This window comes from Nanorana parkeri, unplaced genomic scaffold (assembly GCF_000935625.1).
Source record: "Nanorana parkeri isolate BGI_ZX_2015 unplaced genomic scaffold, ASM93562v1 scaffold1713, whole genome shotgun sequence".
In the NCBI taxonomy this organism is placed as follows: Eukaryota; Metazoa; Chordata; class Amphibia; order Anura; family Dicroglossidae; genus Nanorana; species Nanorana parkeri.
Genome location: NW_017307981.1, coordinates 101,494 through 116,410, shown reverse-complemented (window position 1 = coordinate 116,410; position 14,917 = coordinate 101,494). Strand labels below are relative to the sequence as shown.

At 43.5% G+C, this 14,917-nt stretch overlaps 1 protein-coding gene across 1 annotated transcript in view; it reads left to right on the top strand.

Moving 5' to 3' along the window:
- The window catches only part of DOCK8 (dedicator of cytokinesis 8), a 129,582-nt gene that overhangs the window by 48,763 nt on the left and 65,902 nt on the right, over positions 1 to 14,917 (top strand). The gene's annotated exons all lie outside the window — the stretch shown is intronic.

The window sequence follows — 14,917 nt, the reverse complement described above, 5'->3', positions numbered from 1 at the left end:
AATGGCCTGAAAGCAATAGGAGAACAAGGAACTGGGGAATGGTTTCTGGTGTCTCCACTGCAATAGGAAGTATTTGTGTCACATACCTTAGGGGGAGCCTGAGATGACGAGGGCGGCCTCTCTTGCTGCTCCAGTCCAAACCTGGATGGTGGGAACAGGTGTGTGAGGACAAGGAGGGGCACAAGTAGGTTGCGACTCCTGTCAGAGCTGCGTGCAGGTTGCAGGGGTCCCTTAGCAGGATGCAAGTTGAAGTACAAGATCCTGGAAGCAGAGTAAGACAAGCCGGGTCATCAACAATCTAGCAGCGAAGTACAAGATCAAAAGGCAGGATGTAATCAGAGACAGGCTGGGTCGATAACTTGCAGGCAGCGCGGTATCCAGGGAGCAGGCAGCAGAGAGGTCAAGGACAAGCCGGGATCAAGGAGCACAGAACAGGAGCGAGGTCAAGCAGGCCGGGTCGGTAGTAGAGATCAAACAGGTTCACAGCATTCAGGAGCAAGGTAATAGCTGAAGATCAGTCAGCAGGGAGGTCTGGGTGTGTCAGCCTTAAAAAGCCCTTTTGGCGCCATCATTGGGAATGGGCGTGTGCGCACGTCCGCGCATTCAGCGCGGTGTGTGCACGCGGACGCGCGCAAGCCCACGTAGAGGCACACAGCCACGCACAATCCTCTGTGTAGGACGATGCGCATGCGCACATGCATGCACAGGTGCCCGACCAGCATTCCGGCCACAGAAGCTAACTCTGGCTTCATGACAATTTGCTAAAGGACCGATTCACAGCTTTCTGTAAAATCATTTATTATAACCTACACTATCCATTATGCTCTGCTAACATACCTACACTATGGGGTCTATTCACAAAGCTGCCGAGGGGAGCCGAGTGAATGACCGATCAGAAGTGAAGTGAGCCGAACACCGTTCGGCTATTCACTTCAGGCTGGTACGGCTGATTTCAGCCGTATATCGGCTAAAATCAGCCGTACTCAGAAGCAGGCTGTCGGCCGGCCAATGGCCGGCCGCTCGGCCAGCTTCGTCTTTCAGCACGGCTCAGCGCTCGACTGAGCCGCTCGGCCGTGATCGGGTGTGTTCGCCGGAATACTCGGCTGGGATCGGTTAGGTTCGCCGGGTTGCTCGTCTAAGATCGGGTGTGTTCGCCGGAATGCTCGGCTGATGTCTCGGTCGTTGGGTTTCGTTGGGTTCGGCTAATGGTTCGGCTGCTTTCGCGGGCTGTACGGGCTTTTGTGAATAGCCCGTACAGCACCCCCTCGGTTCTCCTGAACCGAAGGGGTCCTGGTGCCGAAGCTAGCCGAAGGATCGGCCGAAGCTACGGCCAGATCCTTCGGCAGCTTTGTGAATAGACCCCTATGTGTTATCCATTGCTTTACATTGTACAGTACATATGTAAAATTCTAAAAAAAAAAAATATTTCATACACAATTTGTAATGCACTATACATTATGCATGTACTTTATGGACTGCACTATATCATGTTATTATACACTAAACTAAGCATTACTAAATGCTGTATACATGCTATATACATTATAAAAGGCACTGTATTCTGTGAAATATTGTAGCATACATTATATCAGCCTTTCTCAACCTTTCTACTCCAAAGAAACCCCTGAAATAATGTTCTAGACTCAGGCAACCCCTGCTAAAATTACCCTGTATACAGCTCATGGTACATTAATAAGATTTGTACCTTCAATATGACACCCAAATCTAATCAATTTAAACACCCCCTGTTCTATATGATAAAATAATTTGATAAATAATTACAAAATATAAATTAAAAACAATAATATTGGCCAGAAAATAAATGCAGACAGGCTGCCTTACATTGGTAGTCATTGGGGAAATGGTTTCTTGCATTGATATGCACTAGAGAGTCCCCTTATATTGAGGTCAGTGGGAGAAGTGACCCTTTACATAAATTTCCGTGGAGAAGTGGCCCCTTACGTGATGGTCTTTGAGGGATGTACCTCTTTACATCTATGTTTAGTGAAAGAAAAAATGCCTCCTACAGTGATAGATAGTGGAAAGAATGAATCAATTCATTGGAGGTCCGTAAGAATAATGTCCCTTACAGTGTTGGTTAATGGAAACAATGAAACCCAGAGAGGTAAAAAGGTAATTAGTGGAATGCCGTTGGCTCTGCCAAGTTGTGCCTTGACCCTGGCACTATTCAGGCACCATCCGGTGGGAGTTCAGTCAGCCACTGCTCAAGTAACTCCTAACAACCTGTGGAGGGACCCTGTTTGAGAATGGCTGCATTATACACTACTTTTTAATATAACCCTATACTACAGTAAGTGATACATATATAGAAGAGGGACAATTGTGATTGACTCTAAGCAAGGAAGACACAGTTTGCTCTTGAATGAAAGTACCATCATTTGCACCTACCTAGTGCAAGTTAACTTTACATTTAACTAAAATTGTGCACTGTCTATCAGAATTTCCATGTTCTGTTATAGCTTCATGATGTTATGTTGTGCATAGTGTAGACTCAAACACATCACATGCAAAACCCTTGTTCTTCACTCTATCTTTCATCAAAGTGAGCTTTTCCCTGTAATATCCAAATAACTGCTTATTTGTTTTTGACTTACATAAATATGAACTAGAGACTTCAAGGAAATGCTGTGATTGGTGTTTCAGACCTGGCCTCTGTAAAACTTGAAGTATAACTAAAGGCAAAATTTTTTTGTAGACGTGGATAGATTTGTGAGCGGTCAGAACCATTGCCAGGTTTTTATTGTTATCTATGTCTTCGTTAGGGAGATTCTATCTAATTGAATTGTTAACCAATATTACTAGAAACGAAAGTGAGGGTAAATCTAAAATTTTGAGTTGCCACCAGAACAGGAATAGAGGGAAAATCTTCCAGTGGAGATACTTGATCTTGTGATGGGGCATTTCCCTCAAATTGGAAATATATTCTCCCACTTCCTGTTGAGTCTACAGGGTAGGAAGTAGGGGGAAATCTCCCTAGGTAGACACAGATGACACAAAAAGAACTGACACCTTTCTGTTTGATAACTATTTCTATTAAACAAATAACAGAACAAGAAGTGTAAAATGACAGTTAACAAAGCCTAGTTTTGAAATATGTGGGATAGGGTACAAGGCATATCATGTTTAAAGTATACGTTAAGCTTAACTATCATAACAGAAACCTAAACAGTAATATTAGATAAAGAGTAGGGATGCACCGATATATCGGCCACCGAAACATATAGGCCTAAAATGGCACTTTTGGCATTATGCCGAAAGTGCCATTTTCTGGCCGATACAGCGGTGCATCCATTCTTTCTCTCCTCCCCGCTGGGCGCTGCTCTGTGTCCCAGTGGGGAGTAGAGAAACTGTCACAGGCGGGCGAGCGCTGCGGGAGGAGAGCGATGTGAGCGGCCGGCGTCTCTCCTTCCCGCATCGTTCAGCCTCCTGTCACAGATCAGAGAAGAGCAGTGTGGGTGGAGACAGCCAGCTCTGTCACAGCAGGCTGAGCTACGCTTGCTCAGCCTCCTGTGGCAGAGTGTGAGAAAGGAGAACGAGTACAAACACTCAGTGATCAGTGATTGCTGAGTGTTTGCAAATAATTGAGGACAGAGTATGTTGACTATATCTTCAATTATGAATGAATGGGAAGTGATCTACATCACCTCCTGTTCATTCATGAATGTGGATATAGTAAACATACTCTGTTCTCATGGTATGAATGAGCAGGAACACTCATAGAGGATTCCTGTTCATTTATAACGGGGGTTGCAGAAAAAGAGATTGAGGAATCTGTGTCCTCAATCTCTTTTTCTATTTTAACAGGGAAATATCAGGGATATTTCCCCGAAGCCCCTAAAATTAAAGTAAAACATAAAAATATTTAATAAAAAGTGAATAAATAAATACAAAAAATTACAAAGTTTATAAAAAATGAATAAAAATAAAATATAAGTTTTTTTTAAAACATTTTCGGTTTTGGTCTGACATTTTTTTAAATTTCGGTTTCGCTTCGGTTTTGAAATTTTCATATCGGTGAGAACAAGAAAAGGTAGGGGAAAAAAAGGAAAAAGAAAGTGAGAAAAAAAAGGAAAGAAAGATAAAATAGAGGATCTGTACTCTGACCCCCCCACCCCCCTTCCCATCCGGCCACGGTCCCTCCCAAAACCTTGTCCAGGCAGAGAGGAACAATTTTAGAAAAAATGTAAATAGGGAAGTCTATATATCGCCAAGGGGACCACATTTTCTCAAAGTTAGGTAAGGTGTTATGCAACGGTGGTGAAGATTGTTTCCATTTTAGCAAGATAAGACATCTAGCAGCAGTCAGTACATGATTAGGTAGTTTGGTTGAGTGTCTGACACCAGTTTTAACCCTCCATTAATGTATCACAAATAAACAAATTACCTTATTATGTAGTAACAAAAACACAGGGCAATACACAGCTAAAAATATATGCACTTACATTGCTTTGTATGTGTGTATTCAAGGCGGTGACCTAACACCAAGGTAAACAGGCTTTCATTTACTACCCTTCCACTAATCTACTGATATAAGGACTAATACTGCCAGGGCTGCACGGGGACACCATGCTGCTCCGAGCACTCCTAAATGAAGAAGCCCTTTTTTACAAGCTCTGCTCCATGTGTAATCCAATTAATTTAGTAATTAGTATCCAACTGATCCAAATTATTTTAGTAAAAACAGATGCTAATATGTGCTAATAGAGGCTGCATGCTGTCTGCTATATATTCACAGCTACTTTTTAACTATACAGACCAGCAACTTAGAGAAAGAAGGGATAGTTTTATCTTAAGACTACATTAGCAACTGTTTGTTTGTTGTAAAATGTATCAGCTCTCTTTACTCTATCAAGTAGAAGTGATTTGAACAAAGTGGCTGCACCCCCTGCTGGTCCCAGCACTCACCTGGCTCCTTTGTGAGCCCAGGACCACTGAATTACAGTTCTAGATGAGGAATGGTGGGAGAACTCCTCTGATCTTTGCTGCTTAGGCTGATCCTAGAAGCAGCATTGGCCATGTAAGCCTAAAGCTCTACCAACTTAATAAATAGATAACTACATAATATTCATATGCAGTATTTTTATTTACCTAACTAAAAAATGTATTAGAAATGTTAATATTAATCATTAAAAAAAGAAATATAAGTAAATATGTACAAGACCCACTACACATTAATTTTAAAGGAGAACTATGGGGTCAGTGTTTTCCCCATAGTTCTCCTTAGGGTAACGGGAGGACACAAACTAGCGTCCTCCGGTTACCCTAAGCTCAGTATACCGCGAGCTACAGCTCGTGGTATACTGAGACGCCGCAGCCGAAGCGGATCACGACTCAGATGACGGGATCCGCCCAGCTGCGTGAGTGACAGCTGGATCTGCCTATCTAGAGGCAGAGCCAGCTGTACCCGCCCCCTCCCCGTCCGTTCCGCCAGTCAGCGCTGGCAGATCGGAGCGGGGAGAGGGGAATCCAGCCCCTCCCCCTGTCACGGCAGAGAGCCGTGACAGGATCGAGAGGCGAGCGAACCCGGTATGTGTTCGCTCACCTCCCGATCTACTGAGCCGACCTGTGACAGTCTCATTGTCACAGGTCGGCTAGAACTATGAGGTGAGTGGAAATCACTCATCTCATAGTTCTTCTTTAAAGGACAGCTGACAAGAAAAGAATGAATGCAGTTAGTATATGTAAGGATAATATTCAGGAGATAAATTTCATTTTTATGCACATCTTTATATTTTTTTAAACATTTACATGCATACTAAGGCTGGGTTCACACGTAGGCGTATAGAAAATGCGCGTTTGTCGCGCGTTCTTACCGTTTTTACGCGCGTTTCCGAGGGCTGCTTGGCTGTATCCCAATGGAAACGTGCGACAAAAACGCCCCAAAGAAGCTCCTGTACTTCTTTGGGTGTAGGGCGTTTTGTAGAGCGTTCATACGGCCTGTAATATGCCCAGGTGTGAACCATACCCATAGGAAATAATGGGATTTCGGTGTTTGAGCGTTTTGCAGAGCGTTCGAACGCGCTACAAAACGCCCAGGTGTGAACCAGGCCAAAGATGTGTAGCAGAAGGGGCAGTGAGTGTATGGAACAAACTACATCAATGCCATGGGTACTTGTTCATCTGATACCAGGGTGTAAAAGCTGGGCATTGTAAGCACCCCTAGCAGTGTTAACCTCTGCCACTGCCAGTGACATTAAAATAAATATTTAAATAACAAGTGTGAAATAAAAATGTGAAATAAAAATTAATATACTGAACCGAATATCATTACTAAGTGAACTGCATACAGTCATCAGAATACAAAACCTTTCACAATAGTTGTCCTTTAGACTTATACTCTCCTGTCTATATCACACTGTTTATTCAGAATGCCATTCTGCTGCAGAAATGCCAAAACATGTTCAACCTGCTAGTATCAGTTTACGGTGTTGGTAACCCTAAAAAGATGTAGCATAGGTGATAACCTAAAGCTGAACTCCAGGTATAGATTTTTATGCATACTTACATTGGTCCATCTTGGCCCAATGTAGATATACATATTTTATACCTGGTAGGGCCATGTGGGGATCCTGTAGCCAGAGCTACTACATTACTTTACAGCGATATTTCAGGTCCTGTATGAGCAGCTTCCCCTCAGAGAATGCCTACTATTTTAATCAGTGAATACAAGGCATGCTATGATTGGACAAGGGGTAGATTGTGACATCACCACCCCTCATCCAATTAGGCGAGGCCAGACCAATGTAAGTATGAATAGATGTAGCCGTTAGGGCTTCAGCCTTGCCGCACTGGGGGTCCCTGGTTCAAATTCAAGCCAGGTCACTATCTACAAGGAGTTTGTATGTTCTCCCTGTGCTTGTGTGGGTTTAATCTGGTTTCCTCCCACATGCTGCTAGGTTAATTGTCTCCTGTCTAATTGGCTCTGGTGTGTTTATGCATGTGAGATAGGGACCTTAGATTGTAAGATCCTTAAGGGCAAGGACTGATGTGAATGTGCAGCGCTGCGTAAATTGTCGGTGCTATATAAATACCAATAATAAATAAATAAAATAAATAATAGGTCTGTAGAGACAGAATACCAGACAGGCTACATTCACAAAGATGACACACTGGGGTATTGATGAGTCCAATGAGATAAGAAAGTTACAGACACATGGCTGAAATTAAAGTGATAGTAAAGTCTCATTGGTGAGGGTGAGCTCTTGCCATAATGTACAATGTGTAAAGTATACTTGCACATTATGGCAAACCTACCTCCAACGATAATGAGTCCAGGATTCTGCCACTGCTTCATCCCCTTCCATCAGCATCTCTTCTGCCACTTCCTCCAGGTCCCGTGGTTATTGGATGGCCACTGATGATGTAACTCTTTCATGCACACTTTCTTTGTCACCGACTCCTACCTTTATTCTTGGCATGCGCTATGCAATGCACACAAAAATATCATCAAAAGCTGGGAAAAATGTTTAGTTTTTTTTGTCACAATAGACTTTCTATGTCTTTTCTACTTATATGCCCTACCTCCTGGTGATTTGTTGTTTGGTAATCTTGTGTTTAATCTTGAGTGAATTGAGTATAAAAATGATTCATATTTTTCTATAAGTTTGATTTATTAATTTACTATTACAATTACTACGTAAGTCATTTGATTTGTTAAATCCAATATGTATGTGGGCTTCGCTTTCTATGGATAGAAAGATGGGTCACAAAGGTGGGTCCAGTGACACAGGGGCAGAGGAAGCTGTAAGAAAACTTTCCAGCGGTGGCAGAGAGGCAGTGAAATGAGTAGGAAATCTCTCAAGCGGTGACAGAGACAGACACAAAAAGAGTAGGGAAAAGTTAGAGCCCCAGGGAGGTGTTTATATCTGCCCTGTCCTAGTGGCCCCTGCCTTCCTGTCCTAGTGACCCCTGTTCCCGTATTTGCTCTTCTAGTATCACGTTAGAGGAAGTTTTTCCAGTGAATTAACAACCAGCAGTAAAAAATGAAGCAGGAACCCCTCCCAACCCTATGCTTAAGTCAAGTTGGAGTTGGGTTGGAGTTTGGTTATAATGGTTTCCAAGTTGCCAAAAAGGAGCCAGTGATACTGTTAACATTTCCTATGATCTGAAACAAATCAGCAGTGAAAAAGTAATAGACTACAGCACATCAGGAAGCTCAGACTTGCCCCTCTCTCACAGTTCTGCCAATGATTCTTATTTTATCAAAGCAGAATGGACAGCTATTGACTTTACAAAAGACACATTGAGGAAATGAAGTAGACAGAGTTGTACAATGTATATCTGTTTGGACAGTGAATCATAAGTATACACTGTCACCACAAGCTGGAATGTAGAATAAAGACTCTGTCAGGGTAAAATTGAATGAAATGGTGAAAGAAATGTTAGCATGTCAGGTGGCATGCCTAAAAAGTAAAGGAAATAAAAATCTGCTGCTTGCAGTTTTGGTAATTAAGTTATTCCCTTGTGATGGTTATCTGTGTGCTGGCTGAGCACTGCGCTTTGCCAGTTTGGGGTTGTGACTTTGTATGAAAGCAGTGGCCTGGAACTGAGGGCAAAGTGACAGTCCATTTTGAAAGCCCCCCCCAACCAACTTATGCTCACCTTCAGTATGCTCCCTTGATGCTCCACAGAGTCTAACGGAGCTGACACAGGGTTAATGTTGTTGCTGTCCTCTAAACATGAAAACCATTGGGTATTTGCAATGGCTGCAAGAGAGCAATAAAGCCCCAAGGGAGCGTTGCTGAGAGAATATAAGTAGGTCCCTGCAAGGGAAAGGAGACACCCTAAAACAGAATATTAGGGCCAGTGCTCAGGGAACCAGCTGATTCTGCTGGAAACTAAGGGGTCTATTCACGAAGCAGCCAAAGGATCTAGCCGTAGCTTCGGCTGATCCTTCGGCTAGCTTCGGCCCCACTATAGCCCGTACAGCTCCCGAACTTGGCCGAGCAGCTCAATCGAGCCGAACGCATATGCCTCGGCTTAGCTGAGCCGCGCTGAAAGCCGAAGCTGGTCGAGCGGCCGGCCGACAGCCTGCTTCTGACAGCTGGGCAGAGCCAGCCGTGATCTTACGGCTGGCTCCGGCCACTTGCAGAGAGATCAGCATCCCTGGTTATCAGCTAACCAGGGACACTGATCTCCAGGCAGCCTAACTCTCCCGGGCGCTCCTGGAATCTCCCGCTACCGGCCGCCAAGGAAAGAAACACAGCTTTTTCCTTTTTCTTTTATTCTGACACGGAGCCGTGTCAGAATAGAAAAAAAATAAGAATTTTTGGCCATAGGAATGCATTGCAAGATTCCTATTGGCTATTTACATTTTCAATAGCCAATAGCAAACTAGCATTGCACGAGTAAAATAGCTAGTTTGCTATTGGCTATTGCAAATTGAAATAGCCAATAGGAATCTAGCAATGCATTCCTATGGCCAAAATGTATTTATTTTTTTTCTATTCTGACACGGCTCCGTGTCAGAATAAAGAGGAAAAAAAGCGGGAGCGCCAGGGAGAGTTTTTGTTTTGTTTTGACGGCAGCATAACCGCCGGCAAAGCGAAAATAGTTGGGCGGAGCTAGCTGTCACTGCTAGCTCCGCACAATCGTTTTCTATTTATTTTTTTCTACTTTTTAAACAATTTTTCAGTTCTGCTCGGTCCTTATACGGCTGAAATCAGCCGTACCAGCCTGAAGTGAATAGCCGAACAGCGTTCGGCTCACTTCGCTTTAGGTCGGTCATTCACTCGGCTGCCTGCGGCAGCTTAGTTATTAGACCCCTAAATCTTTTAAACATCAAGGAGCAGTATACATTGTAAGTGATCCAATCAGCATTTTAAATTGCTTAAAATATTTAGGATTTGCTTTGTGCACTGGTGCGCAGTCATGTTGGAACAGGAAGTGGCCATCCCCAAACTGTTCCCACAAAGTTGGGAGCATGAAATTGTCCAAGATGTCTTGGTATGCTGATTCCTTAAGAGTTCCCTTCACTGGAACTAAGGGGCCAAGCCCAAGCCCTGAAAAACAACCCCACACCATAATCCCACCTCCACCAAACTTTACACTTGGCACAATGCAGTCAGGTAAGTACCCTTCTCCTGGCAACCACCAAAACCAGACACGTCCATCGGATTGCCAGACAGAAAAGAGTGATTCATTACTCCAGAGAACACGTCTCCACTTCTCTAGAGTCCTGTGGCGGCGAGCTTTACATTACTGCATCCGACGCTTTGCATTGCACTTGGTTATGTAAGGCTTGGATGCAGCTACTTGGTCATGGAAACGCATACCATGAAGCTCTCTACACACTGTTGTTGTGCCAATCTGAAGGCCACACGAAGTTTGGAGGTCTGTAGCTATTGACTCTGCAGACAGTTGGCGACTTCTGCGTACTGTGTGCTTCAGCATGCGCTGACCCCGCATTTTTCATGGCCTACCACTTCGTGGCTGAGTTGCTGTTCCCAGTTGCTTCCACTTTGTTATAATACCACTAACAGCTGACCGTGGAATATTTAGTAGCAAGAAAATTTCACGGATGGACTTATCGCACAGGTGGCAATGTATCACGGTACCACGCTTGAATTCGCTGAGCTCCTGAGAGTGACCCATTCTCTCACAAATGTTTGTAGAAGCAGTCTGCATGGCTAGGTGCTTGATTTTATACACCTGTGGCCATGGAGGTGATTGGAACAACTGAATCCAATGATTTGGAGGGGTGTCCTAATACTTTTGCAATATAGTGTAACAGTTGACCGCGGAATATTTAGTAGCAAGAACATTTCCACGGATGGACTTTTTCCAGTGATTCAGAGTAGTCAAAGGCGACTTAATTTAATATGGGTTTTCATTTAACAAATCAATGTAAACAGCATTTCTGTGCAGTGGCTAAAAGAAAACACCGGTTAGATTTAATTAGTTTAGCTGCATTAAACTGCTAAAACCACTGGTTGCCATGGATTACAGTAATAATTTGATTTTCTCCACAATGTTATTAAACAAAACTTTATCAGCCCTATACTATAAGCAACGGTGACGGGCAAAGTGCATTAACCCATAGATATTACAAATCATCAGGTTAATGGCGTTGTGAATTACTGCATTTTGCCATTAATTAAGGGTTTGAACAGGGCAAAATAAAGCAAGATATAGTTCTAACATTCATTTGTCATAATATGTTGTAACTCGCAGCACCAAAGGATAATTAGACTTCCGAAACTCTCACCATAATTTTCCCCATGGAATAAATCTTTAAGACACAGAGGAGGAGATGGAATGTTTTCTCCAGCCAGAGGTCACAATAAATATGTCCTGACTGGGGAACAATTAATCTTTCTAAACCAAAAGTAATTCTTTCTCTCTGTTATTGTTTATTGTTTTGTGCTGGTATGCTTTGTCTGCATGAAAGTGGTCTGTTTAATGGGAACTAGATGTATGGAAGAGCAAGATAAAAATGTTCACTCAGCTTTCTGAACTTCACCCTACTTGGCACATAATCTTCAACACAACTGGCTTGGTGCTTACAGGGGATTTATGTTACAATTGAAGCAAGGCATTACATTCTCAGGAGGAAGAATGAATGACAGTAATATACAGTACATTTAAAGGGGTTGTGTACCGCCAGGTGTCTTTATTTTTGCTTTGTAACATGTTTTTTTTCTATGGTGTTAATACTTACTTCCTGTCCCAGAGATACAACAGGGAATAAGAGGAGGTCTCCCCAAAGTGTGGAGATATCCCCAGTTCTCACCAAAAAGGGTTTCTTCCATGGAAGATTTCCCTTTGCCTCAGGTTCCTGTGACAATTAAAACATTTTTGATTTCCTATTACTTTTTGTACCAGAGACAATGGTCACCAATTGAAAGGGTGCAGCAGGCATGCAGACAGACCAAAAAAAAACAAAAATCCTGACTTGAGTTCCAAATCTTTCCAGTTTTATCCAAAGCTAACTTTACATACACTTTAACCTATAACAATCATTATTTGCCACAATGACAATTTCTTTCAGCAGCGAGAACCAATGAGAGCTGAAAATAATGGCCATACAGCTGAAAATATCAATGGCTATGGCAAATATTTGTTGTTATAGCTTGGTAAAGTTTGTTTGTTTGTATTTATTTATTTACAAAAACTGTTTATTTAAACCAGTCTTTTTCAACCAGGGTGCTGCAGCATCCTCAGGGGTACCTTGAAATGTTTGCACAGAGGCACTTTGACAGAGGACTCTAATGTGATGAGGAAGTGAGGACTCTGATGTGAATGGGAGACTCTGATGTGAGAGGGAGGAGGGACTCTGATGTACGTGTTTGGGGGGCTTCTAATGTGACATGGACTCCTGGTGTGGGAGAGGGGGACTCTGATGTGAAAGGAGGGGGCTTTTGATGTGAAGGGGTGGTCTTGATTTGAAGGGGGAACGCTAATGTGAAAGGGGGGTCAGTAATGTAAAGGGGGCGTCTGATGTAGAAGGACTCTAATGTTTAGGGGAAAACCCGCTTTTTTTGTACAGATTGGGGTTCCTCAAGATTTTGCATACTTTTAAAATGTGAAAAAAGGTTGATTTAGCCATCCAAAAGCCTTTTTAAATTAAAGTACAAAGAAACCTTTGGGGTTTTTTTTTGCATATATCTACTGCTAGCAAGCAGTAGATATATGCAAAAATATTAAAAGAAAAAACAAGTTACTAAAAAGGTACAAACTTACGAACTACGCATGCGTAGTTGAGATCTTTGTCAGAGAGAAGAGGAGAGACACAGGGTAAGTCAATGCACGCATCCCAGCAGCGTGCACCCACATGGATTCCGTAGGACAAAGAAGACACAGCAGTCAGCGCTAGATCAGATACCGGCACCAGCGCTGGAGGGACTCCTGAAAACTACTGGAAAGAAGAAGATGATCGGATCAATAGGCATCATTTAAGGTAAGTCCTTACACTAGCATAGGGCGGTAAATGTGACTTTAACCTCCTTGGCGGTATTCCCGAGTGTAGCTCGGGGTTACTTCTCCATACCCTGAGCTACACTCGGGAATATCGCATAGTATTCACTTACCTTGTCCCTCGAGCCGTGCATCTGTCTTCCGAGTTCCGTCCCTTGCGAGTGTACGCGTCGCACGTGGGAGGAAGCGGCACGTGGGCGAAAAAAATAGAGCCGAAAAAAAGACGAAACAGAAAAGAATCATACCGCCAGGGAGGTTAATGTCACTTTAAGTTCTGCCTTTCGGTTGCATTTTCACAAAAGGTGCAAGAGACAAAGTGCAATAACCTCCTGCAACCAGTCACGCTAGTATAGAAATCTTGTTTGCTATTGATGCTTACACCTACGGATTTTGGGGTTGATTTACTAAAGGCAATAGGCTGTTCACTTTGCAGGGGAAGTTTCCCTCAGCTTACTGAATGTGGTGCAATTTCTCTTTGTAAAGAATCATGTGCAAGGAAAATAAAAAAAACAGCATTTTTTTCTCGAACATTATTGGGTGATGAAAGTCAGCAGAGCTTCTCCTTATTCACTAAACTAAGGGCACACGTCCCCTGCTTAGTGCAAATTTCCTTGAAAGTGAACAAAAAGTGAACAGCCTATTTGCCTTTAGTAAATCAACCCCTTTGCCTCTTGCATTGTTTTATTGAACAAGCCCATTACTATAAATAATGGATAGACCTAACTATAAGCTAGTACTACTACTTCTTCTATTGCTACCACTTCTGCCACGCAGCTGTGGAGTCCCTGGTTTGAATCCCGGCCAAGACACTATCTGCATTGAGATTGCATGTTCTCCCTGTGTTTGTGTGGGTTTTCATCCGGATACTCCGGTTTCCTCCCACACGCCAAAGACATGCTGGAAGGTTAATTGACTCCTGTCTAAATTGGCACTAGTGTGTATATGCATGTGAGCAGGGCAGCCATCAGAAATTTTGGGGCCCCTTACACGGCTTTAGGCCGGGCCCCCCCCTGCCGCTGGACATGGGCTTAGTGATGCGCTGGACGCAGGGCTTAGCGACGTGCTGGACACAGGACCCACCTAATAGTGACCCTGCAGAGCCCACCATAGATGCTACACAGCCCATCTGAGACTGTCTATGGTGGGCTCTGAAGGGGTCTCAGGTGGGCTGGTCAGGGCTGCATCCCTCCCTCCTTTCCTTCCTACCTTCCTAGCTCCTCTTACCTGCACACATGGCCTCGTCTGCCGCCGGACAGGCCAGAAGTGACGTCACTAACGTGACGTCACTTCCGCCCAGTACGACATCAGACGAGCAGCATCGCTGATGGGGCCCCAGCTTGTCTTGAAGCCGCTGGAGCGGCAATGCTGGGGCACTGCGCTGCTAGGGCCAGTCCTCCGACTCCTCGCCCTTCACCGTCGGCCGATAGTCATGTAAGGGACCCGGGCGGGCCCCCCAGGCTGCCCGTGCCCCTTACATGAGTATCGACCGTACCCCCCTGATGGCTGCCCTGCATGTGAGATAGGGACATTCGATTGTAAGCTCCTTGAGGGTAGGGACTGATGTGAATGTGTAGTTTGTACAGCACTGCATAAATTGTTGGTGCTATATAAATATCTGTAATAAATAAAGAAATACGACAGGGGATTTGCCAGGAAGTATTTTATTTATTTCAAATGCCTTTAGTTTTAAATGTATTTAGCTGTCAATGCAAATGTGTTGGTGTGTAATTATTACATACAACATGTCATGTGTACATCATTTGACCCAGTGTTTTTCAGAACCATATAATGCTTCTTTCTATAAAGCATTGCTCAGTTTACAGATGTGCCCCAAATGTGGTCCTATTCTTTTTATTTAACAAGCACTTACAATGGGAACAGATGAGAGCATCTCTATATTGAATAATGTTTAAATGAACCATTTATACACACCCTGATTGCTTTTTGCTGCATAGTGACACAAAGAACCAACATTGTCAGC